The 8,593-nt window shown below is 51.3% G+C and overlaps 19 non-coding genes and 2 pseudogenes across 19 annotated transcripts; all 21 read right to left on the reverse strand.

Annotated features, from left to right (window-relative positions):
- Positions 1-90, reverse strand: LOC119342880 (annotated as a pseudogene; the record flags this gene model as incomplete).
- Positions 91-387: 297 nt separating this feature from the next.
- Positions 388-506, reverse strand: LOC119342866. The gene has a single exon (XR_005165762.1). It is a non-coding gene; the product is annotated as a 5S ribosomal RNA (ribosomal RNA).
- A 297-nt stretch (positions 507-803) lies between these two features.
- On the reverse strand, positions 804-922 carry LOC119342862. The gene has a single exon (XR_005165759.1). It is a non-coding gene; the product is annotated as a 5S ribosomal RNA (ribosomal RNA).
- A 297-nt stretch (positions 923-1,219) lies between these two features.
- LOC119342881 lies at positions 1,220-1,338 on the reverse strand. The gene has a single exon (XR_005165774.1). It is a non-coding gene; the product is annotated as a 5S ribosomal RNA (ribosomal RNA).
- A 296-nt stretch (positions 1,339-1,634) lies between these two features.
- On the reverse strand, positions 1,635-1,753 carry LOC119342883. The gene has a single exon (XR_005165776.1). It is a non-coding gene; the product is annotated as a 5S ribosomal RNA (ribosomal RNA).
- A 296-nt stretch (positions 1,754-2,049) lies between these two features.
- Positions 2,050-2,168, reverse strand: LOC119342868. Its single transcript, XR_005165764.1, has one exon. It is a non-coding gene; the product is annotated as a 5S ribosomal RNA (ribosomal RNA).
- A 297-nt stretch (positions 2,169-2,465) lies between these two features.
- On the reverse strand, positions 2,466-2,584 carry LOC119342867. Its single transcript, XR_005165763.1, has one exon. It is a non-coding gene; the product is annotated as a 5S ribosomal RNA (ribosomal RNA).
- Positions 2,585-2,880: 296 nt separating this feature from the next.
- On the reverse strand, positions 2,881-2,999 carry LOC119342871. The gene has a single exon (XR_005165767.1). It is a non-coding gene; the product is annotated as a 5S ribosomal RNA (ribosomal RNA).
- A 297-nt stretch (positions 3,000-3,296) lies between these two features.
- On the reverse strand, positions 3,297-3,415 carry LOC119342864. The gene has a single exon (XR_005165760.1). It is a non-coding gene; the product is annotated as a 5S ribosomal RNA (ribosomal RNA).
- A 297-nt stretch (positions 3,416-3,712) lies between these two features.
- On the reverse strand, positions 3,713-3,831 carry LOC119342882. The gene has a single exon (XR_005165775.1). It is a non-coding gene; the product is annotated as a 5S ribosomal RNA (ribosomal RNA).
- A 297-nt stretch (positions 3,832-4,128) lies between these two features.
- On the reverse strand, positions 4,129-4,247 carry LOC119342872. Its single transcript, XR_005165768.1, has one exon. It is a non-coding gene; the product is annotated as a 5S ribosomal RNA (ribosomal RNA).
- Positions 4,248-4,544: 297 nt separating this feature from the next.
- On the reverse strand, positions 4,545-4,663 carry LOC119342875. Its single transcript, XR_005165771.1, has one exon. It is a non-coding gene; the product is annotated as a 5S ribosomal RNA (ribosomal RNA).
- Positions 4,664-4,960: 297 nt separating this feature from the next.
- On the reverse strand, positions 4,961-5,079 carry LOC119342877. Its single transcript, XR_005165773.1, has one exon. It is a non-coding gene; the product is annotated as a 5S ribosomal RNA (ribosomal RNA).
- Positions 5,080-5,376: 297 nt separating this feature from the next.
- LOC119342874 lies at positions 5,377-5,495 on the reverse strand. Its single transcript, XR_005165770.1, has one exon. It is a non-coding gene; the product is annotated as a 5S ribosomal RNA (ribosomal RNA).
- A 297-nt stretch (positions 5,496-5,792) lies between these two features.
- Positions 5,793-5,942, reverse strand: LOC119342878 (annotated as a pseudogene).
- Positions 5,943-6,239: 297 nt separating this feature from the next.
- LOC119342869 lies at positions 6,240-6,358 on the reverse strand. Its single transcript, XR_005165765.1, has one exon. It is a non-coding gene; the product is annotated as a 5S ribosomal RNA (ribosomal RNA).
- Positions 6,359-6,655: 297 nt separating this feature from the next.
- LOC119342870 lies at positions 6,656-6,774 on the reverse strand. Its single transcript, XR_005165766.1, has one exon. It is a non-coding gene; the product is annotated as a 5S ribosomal RNA (ribosomal RNA).
- Positions 6,775-7,071: 297 nt separating this feature from the next.
- LOC119342865 lies at positions 7,072-7,190 on the reverse strand. The gene has a single exon (XR_005165761.1). It is a non-coding gene; the product is annotated as a 5S ribosomal RNA (ribosomal RNA).
- A 297-nt stretch (positions 7,191-7,487) lies between these two features.
- On the reverse strand, positions 7,488-7,606 carry LOC119342873. Its single transcript, XR_005165769.1, has one exon. It is a non-coding gene; the product is annotated as a 5S ribosomal RNA (ribosomal RNA).
- Positions 7,607-7,719: 113 nt separating this feature from the next.
- LOC119342876 lies at positions 7,720-7,838 on the reverse strand. Its single transcript, XR_005165772.1, has one exon. It is a non-coding gene; the product is annotated as a 5S ribosomal RNA (ribosomal RNA).
- Positions 7,839-8,135: 297 nt separating this feature from the next.
- Positions 8,136-8,254, reverse strand: LOC119342861. Its single transcript, XR_005165758.1, has one exon. It is a non-coding gene; the product is annotated as a 5S ribosomal RNA (ribosomal RNA).
- Between the last annotated feature and the right edge of the window lie 339 nt (positions 8,255-8,593).

The following is an 8,593-nucleotide window of genomic DNA, read 5'->3' on the forward strand; positions in this document are numbered from 1 at the left end:
TCACCCATCCTAGTACTACTCTCGCCCAAGCACGCTTAACTTCGGAGTTCTGATGGGATCCGGTGCTTTAGTGCTGGTATGATCGCATCCGACATGTTACCCCGGTCTTCGTCCCTTGTCCTTGCCCCTCCCAGCTCCACTACAAAGACGATTGTACATTGCTTTGGCCGCTCCCTCTCAACTACGGAGACGAGTTTAACGCGGTTTCCACCCCTCCCTCTCAACCGCACCAGTGCACGCTTGCCACGCCACAACGCCGACGCTAGACCCGTGAATCGTGAGCACCCAGCTATGACTTACCGTACTCGTGCAAAATAATAAAGCACGGTAAATATATTACTTACACGTGCGTTTTGTTTTGCAAGCGGCGCGAAAAAAATTAAAAAGGGAATGCAACACGAGGACTTCCCAGGAGGTCACCCATCCTAGTACTACTCTCGCCCAAGCACGCTTAACTTCGGAGTTCTGATGGGATTCGGTGCTTTAGTGCTGGTATGATCGCATACGACATGTTACCCCGGTCTTCGTCCCTTATCCTTGCCCCTCCCAGCTCCACTACAAAGACGATTGTACATTGCTTTGGCCGCTCCCTCTCAACTACGGAGACGAGTTTAACGCGGTTTCCACCCCTCCCTCTCAACCGCACCAGTGCACGCTTGCCGCGCCACAACGCCGACGCTGGACCCGTGAATCGTGAGCACCCAGCTATGACTTACCGCACTCGTGCAAAATAATAAAACACGGTAAATATATTACTTACACGTGCGTTTTGTTTTGCAAGCAGCGCGGAAAAAATTAAAAAGGGAATGCAACACGAGGACTTCCCAGGAGGTCACCCATCCTAGTACTACTCTCGCCCAAGCACGCTTAACTTCAGAGTTCTGATGGGATCCGGTGCTTTAGTGCTAGTATGATCGCATCCGACATGTTACCCCGGTCTTCGTCCCTTATCCTTGCCCCTCCCAGCTCCACTACAAAGACGATTGTACATTGCTTTGGCCGCTCCCTCTCAACTACGGAGACGAGTTTAACGCGGTTTCCACCCCTCCCTCTCAACCGCACCAGTGCACGCTTGCCGCGCCACAACGCCGACGCTGGACCCGTGAATCGTGAGCACCCAGCTATGACTTACCGCACTCGTGCAAAATAATAAAACACGGTAAATATATTACTTACACGTGCGTTTTGTTTTGCAAGCAGCGCGAAAAAAATTAAAAAGGGAATGCAACACGAGGACTTCCCAGGAGGTCACCCATCCTAGTACTACTCTCGCCCAAGCACGCTTAACTTCGGAGTTCTGATGGGATCCGGTGCTTTAGTGCTAGTATGATCGCATCCAACATGTTACCCCGGTCTTCGTCCCTTATCCTTGCCCCACCCAGCTCCACTACAAAGACGATTGTACATTGCTTTGGCCGCTCCCTCTCAACTACGGAGACGAGTTTAACGCGGTTTCCACCCCTCCCTCTCAACCGCACCAGTGCACGCTTGCCGCGCCACAACGCCGACGCTGGACCCGTGAATCGTGAGCACCCAGCTATGACTTACCGCACTCGTGCAAAATAATAAAACACGGTAAATATATTACTTACATGTGCGTTTTGTTTTGCAAGCGCGCGAAAAAAATTAAAAAGGGAATGCAACACGAGGACTTCCCAGGAGGTCACCCATCCTAGTACTACTCTCGCCCAAGCACGCTTAACTTCGGAGTTCTGATGGGATCCGGTACTTTAGTACTGGTATGATCGCATCCGACATGTTACCCCGGTCTTCGTCCCTTATCCTTGCCTCTCCCAGCTCCACTACAAAGACGATTGTACATTGCTTTGGCCGCTCCCCATCAACTACGGAGACGAGTTTAACGCGGTTTCCACCCTCCCTCTCAACCGCACCAGTGCACGCTTGCCGCGCCACAACGCCGACGCTGGACCCGTGAATCGTGAGCACCCAGCTATGACTTACCGCACTCGTGCAAAATAATAAAACACGGTAAATATATTACTTAGACGTGCGTTTTGTTTTGCAAGCGGCGCGAAAAAAATTGAAAAGGGAATGCAACACGAGGACTTCCCAGGAGGTCACCCATCCTAGTACTACTCTCGCCAAAGCACGCTTAACTTCAGAGTTCTGATGGGATCCGGTGCTTTAGTGCTAGTATGATCGCATCCGACATGTTACCCCGGTCTTCGTCCCTTATCCTTGCCCCTCCCAGCTCCACTACAAAGACGATTGTACATTGCTTTGGCCGCTCCCTCTCAACTACGGAGACGAGTTTAACGCGGTTTCCACCCCTCCCTCTCAACCGCACCAGTGCACGCTTGCCGCGCCACAACGCCGACGCTGGACCCGTGAATCGTGAGCACCCAGCTATGAATTACCGCACTCGTGCAAAATAATAAAACACGGTAAATATATTACTTACATGTGCGTTTTGTTTTGCAAGCGGCGCGAAAAAAATTAAAAAGGGAATGCAACACAAGGACTTCCCAGGAGGTCACCCATCCTAGTACTACTCTCGCCCAAGCACGCTTAACTTCGGAGTTCTAATGGGATCCGGTACTTTAGTACTGGTATGATCGCATCCGACATGTTACCCCGGTCTTCGTCCCTTATCCTTGCCTCTCCCAGCTCCACTACAAAGACGATTGTACATTGCTTTGGCCGCTCCCCATCAACTACGGAGACGAGTTTAACGCGGTTTCCACCCTCCCTCTCAACCGCACCAGTGCACGCTTGCCGCGCCACAACGCCGACGCTGGACCCGTGAATCGTGAGCACCCAGCTATGACTTACCGCACTCGTGCAAAATAATAAAACACGGTAAATATATTACTTACACGTGCGTTTTGTTTTGCAAGCGGCGCGAAAAAAATTAAAAAGGGAATGCAACACGAGGACTTCCCAGGAGGTCACCCATCCTAGTACTACTCTCGCCCAAGCACACTTAACTTCGGAGTTCTGATGGGATCCGATGCTTTAGGGCTGGTATGATCGCATCCGACATGTTACCCCGGTCTTCGTCCCTTATCCTTGCCCCTCCCAGCTCCACTACAAAGACGATTGTACATTGCTTTGGCCGCTCCCTCTCAACTACGGAGACGAGTTTAACGCGGTTTCCACCCCTCCCTCTCAACCGCACCAGTGCACGCTTGCCGCGCCACAACGCCGACGCTGGACCCGTGAATCGTGAGCACCTAGCTATGACTTACCGCACTCGTGCAAAATAATAAAACACGTTAAATATATTACTTACACGTGCGTTTTGTTTTGCAAGCGGCGCGAAAAAAATTAAAAAGGGAATGCAACACGAGGACTTCCCAAGAGGTCACCCATCCTAGTACTACTCTCGCCCAAGCACGTTTAACTTTGGAGTTCTGATGGGATCCGGTGCTTTAGTGCCGGTATGATCGCATCCGACATGTTACCCCGGTCTTCGTCCCTTATCCTTGCCCCTCCCAGCTCCACTACAAAGACGATTGTACATTGCTTTGGCCGCTCCCTCTCAACTACGGAGACGAGTTTAACGCGGTTTCCACCCCTCCCTCTCAACCGCACCAGTGCACGCTTGCCGCGCCACAACGCCGACGCTGGACCCGTGAATCGTGAGCACCCAGCTATGACTTACCGCACTCGTGCAAAATAATAAAACACGGTAAATATATTACTTACACGTGCGTTTTGTTTTACAAGCGGCGCGAAAAAAATTAAAAAGGGAATGCAACACGAGGACTTCCCAGGAGGTCACCCATCCTAGTACTACTCTCGCCCAAGCACGCTTAACTTCGGAGTTCTGATGGGATCCGATGCTTTAGTGCTGGTATGATCGCATCCGACATGTTACCCCGGTCTTCGTCCCTTATCCTTGCCCCTCCCAGCTCCACTACAAAGACGATTGTACATTGCTTTGGCCGCTCCCTCTCAACTACGGAGACGAGTTTAACGCGGTTTCCACCCCTCCCTCTCAACCGCACCAGTGCACGCTTGCCGCGCCACAATGCCGACGCTGGACCCGTGAATCGTGAGCACCCAGCTATGACTTATCGCACTCGTGCAAAATAATAAAACACGGTAAATATATTACTTACACGTGCGTTTTGTTTTGCAAGCGGCACGAAAAAAATTAAAAAGCGAATGCAACACGAGGACTTCCCAGGAGGTCACCCATCCTAGTACTACTCTCGCCCAAGCACGCTTAACTTTGGAGTTTTGATGGGATCCGGTGCTTTAGTGCTGGTATGATCGCATCCGACATGTTACCCCGGTCTTCGTCCCTTATCCTTGCCCCTCCCAGCTCCACTACAAAGACGATTGTACATTGCTTTGGCCGCTCCCTCTCAACTACGGAGACGAGTTTAACGCGGTTTCCAACCCTCCCTCTCAACCGCACCAGTGCACGCTTGCCGCGCCGCAACGCCGACGCTGGACCCGTGAATCGTGAGCACCCAGCAATGACTTACCGCACTCGTGCAAAATAATAAAACACGGTAAATATATTACTTACACGTGCGTTTTGTTTTGCAAGCGGCGCGAAAAAAATTAAAAAAGGAATGCAACACGCGGACTTCCCAGGAGGTCACCCATCCTAGTACTACTCTCGCCCAAGCACGCTTAACTTCGGAGTTTTGATGGGATCCGGTGCTTTAGTGTTGGTATGATCGCATCCGACATATTACCCCGGTCTTCGCCCCTTATCCTTGCCCCTCCCAGCTCCTCTACAAAGACGATTGTACATTGCTTTGGCCGCTCCCTCTCAACTACGGAGACGAGTTTAACGCGGTTTCCACCCCTCCCTCTCAACCGCACCAGTGCACGCTTGCCGCGCCACAACGCCGACGCTGGACCCGTGAATCGTGAGCACCCAGCTATGACTTACCGCACTCGTGCAAAATAATAAAACACGGTAAATATATTACTTACACGTGCGTTTTGTTTTGCAAGCGGCGTGAAAAAAATTAAAAAGGGAATGCAACATGAGGACTTCCCAGGAGGTCACCCATCCTAGTACTACTCTCGCCCAAGCACGCTTAACTTCAGAGTTTTGATGGGATCCGGTGCTTTAGTGATGGTATGATCGCATCCGACATGTTACCCCGGTCTTCGTCCCTTATCCTTGCCCCTCCCAGCTCCACTACAAAGACGATTGTACATTGCTTTGGCCGCTCCCTCTCAACTACGGAGACGAGTTTAACGCGGTTTCCACCCCTCCCTCTCAACCGCACCAGTGCACGCTTGCCGCGCCACAACGCCGACGCTGGACCCGTGAATCGTGAGCACCCAGCTATGACTTACCGCACTCGTGCAAAATAATAAAACACGGTAAATATATTACTTACACGTGCGTTTTGTTTTGCAAGCGGCGCGAAAAAAATTAAAAAGGGAATGCAACACGAGGACTTCCCAGGAGGTCACCCATCCTAGTACTACTCTCGCCCAAGCACGCTTAACTTCGGAATTCTGATGGGATCCGGTGCTTTAGTGCTGCTATGATCACATCCGACATGTTACCCCGGTCTTCGTCCCTTATCCTTGCCCCTCCCAGCTCCACTACAAAAACGATTGTACATTGCTTTGGCCGCTCCCTCTCAACTACGGAGACGAGTTTAACGTGGTTTCCACCCCTCCCTCTCAACCGCACCAGTGCACGCTTGCCGCGCCACAACGCCGACCCTGGACCCGTGAATCGTGAGCACCCAGCTATGACTTACCGCACTCGTGCAAAATAATAAAACACGGTAAATATATTACTTACACGTGCGTTCTGTTTTGCAAGCGGCGCGAAAAAAATTAAAAAGGGAATGCAACATGAGGACTTCCCAGGAGGTCACCCATCCTAGTACTACTCTCGCCCGAGGTCACCCATCCTAGTACTACTCTGGCCCAAGCACGCTTAACTTCGGAGTTTTGATGGGATCCGGTGCTTTAGTGCTGGTATGATCGCATCCGACATGTTACCCCGGTATTCGTCCCTTATCCTTGCCCCTCCCAGCTTCACTACAAAGACGATTGTACATTGCTTTGGCCGCTCCCTCTCAACTACGGAGACGAGTTTAACGCGGTTTCCACCCCTCCCTCTCAACCGCACCAGTGCACGCTTGCCACGCCACAACGCCGACGCTGGACCCGTGAATCGTGAGCACCCAGCTATGACTTACCGCACTCGTGCAAAATAATAAAACACGGTAAATATATTACTTACACGTGCGTTTTGTTTTGCAAGCGGCGCGGAAAAAATTAAATAGGGAATGCAACACGAGGACTTCCCAAGAGATCACCCATCCTAGTACTACTCTCGCCCAAGCACGCTTAACTTCGGAGTTCTGATGGAATCCAGTGCTTTAGTGCTGGTATGATCGCATCCGACATGTTACCCCGGTCTTCGTCCCTTATCCTTGCCCCTCCCAGCTCCACTACAAAGACGATTGTACATTGCTTTGGCCGCTCCCTCTCAACTACGGAGACGAGTTTAACGCGGTTTCCACCCCTCCCTCTCAACCGCACTAGTGCACGCTTGCCGCGCCACAACGCCGATGCTGGACCCGTGAATCATGAGCACCCAGCTATGACTTACCGCACTCGTGCAAAATAATAAAACACGGTAAATATATTACTTACACGTGCGTTTTGTTTTGCAAGCGGCACGAAAAAAATTAAAAAGGGAATGCAACACGAGGACTTCCCAGGAGGTCACCATTCCTAGTACTACTCTCGCCCAAGCACGCTTAACTTCGGAGTTCTGATGGGATCCGGTGCTTTAGTGCTGGTATGATCGCATCCGACATGTTACCCCGGTCTTCGTCCCTTATCCTTGCCCCTCCCAGCTCCACTACAAAGACGATTGTACATTGCTTTGGCCGCTCCCTCTCAACTACGGAGACGAGTTTAATGCGGTTTTCACCCCTCCCTCTCAACCGCACCAGTGCACGCTTGCCGCGCCACAACGCCGACGCTGGACCCGTGAATCGTGAGCACCCAGCTATGACTTACCGCACTCGTGCAAAATAATAAAACACGGTAAATATATTACTTACACGTGCGTTTTGTTTTGCAAGCGGCGCGAAAAAAATTAAAAATGGAATGCAACACGAGGACTTCCTAGGAGGTCACCCATCCTAGTACTACTCTTGCCCAAGCACGCTTAACTTCGGAGTTCTGATGGGATCCGGTGCTTTAGTGCTGGTATGATCGCATCCGACATGTTATCCCGGTCTTCGTCCCTTATCCTTGCCCCTCCCAGCTCCACTACAAAGACGATTGTACATTGCTTTGGCCGCTCCCTCTCAACTACGGAGACGAGTTTAACGCGGTTTCCACCCCTCCCTCTCAACCGCACCAGTGCACGCTTGCCGCGCCACAACGCCGACGCTGGACCCGTGAATTGTGAGCACCCGGCTATTGCTTACCGCACTCGTGCAAAATAATAAAACACGGTAAATATATTACTTACACATGCGTTTTGTTTTGCAAGCGGCGCGAAAAAAATTAAAAAGGGAATGCAACACGAGGACTTCCCGGGAGGTCACCCATCCTAGTACTACTCTCGCCCAAGCACGCTTAACTTCGGAGTTCTGATGGGATCCGGTGCTTTAGTGCTGGTATGATCGCATCCGACATGTTACCCCGGTCTTCGTCCCTTATCCTTGCGCCTCCCAGCTCCACTACAAAGGTAAATATATTACTTACACGTGCGTTTTGTGTTGCAAGCGGCGCGAAAAAAATTAAAAAGGGCAACACGAGGACTTCCCAGGAGGTCACCCATCCTAGTACTACTCTCGCCGAAGCACGCTTAACTTCGGAGTTCTGATGGGATCCGGTGCTTTAGTGCTGGTATGATCGCATCCGACATGTTACCCCGGTCTTCGTCCCTTATCCTTGCCCCTCCCAGCTACACTACAAAGACGATTGTACATTGCTTTGGCCGCTCCCTCTCAACTACGGAGACGAGTTTAACGCGGTTTCCACCCCTCCCTCTCAACCGCACCAGTGCACGCTTGCCGCGCCACAACGCCGACGCTGGACCCGTGAATCGTGAGCACCCAGCTATGACTTACCGCACTCGTGCAAAATAATAAAACACGGTAAATATATTACTTACACGTGCGTTTTGTTTTGCAAGCAGCGCGAAAAAAATTAAAAAGGGAATGCAACACGAGGACTTCCCAGGAGGTCACCCATCCTAGTACTACTCTCGCCCAAGCACGCTTAACTTCGGAGTTCTGATGGGATCCGGTGCTTTAGTGCTGGTATGATCGCATCCAACATGTTAGCCCGGTCTTCGTCCCTTATCCTTGCCCCTCCCAGCTCCACTACAAAGACGATTGTACATTGCTTTGGCCGCTCCCTCTCAACTACGGAGACGAGTTTAACGCGGTTTCCACCCCTCCCTCTCAACCGCACCAGTGCACGCTTGCCGTGCCACAACACCGACGCTGGACCCGTGAATCGTGAGCACCCAGCTATGACTTGCCGCACTCGTGCAAAATAATAAAACACGGTAAATATATTACTTACACGTGCGTTTTGTTTTGCAAGCGGCGCGAAAAAAATTAAAAAGGGAATGCAACACGAGGACTTCCCAGGAGGTCACCCATACATG

The sequence above is a fragment of the Triticum dicoccoides genome, unplaced genomic scaffold (assembly GCF_002162155.2).
Source record: "Triticum dicoccoides isolate Atlit2015 ecotype Zavitan unplaced genomic scaffold, WEW_v2.0 scaffold107548, whole genome shotgun sequence".
NCBI lineage: Eukaryota > Viridiplantae > Streptophyta > Magnoliopsida > Poales > Poaceae > Triticum > Triticum dicoccoides.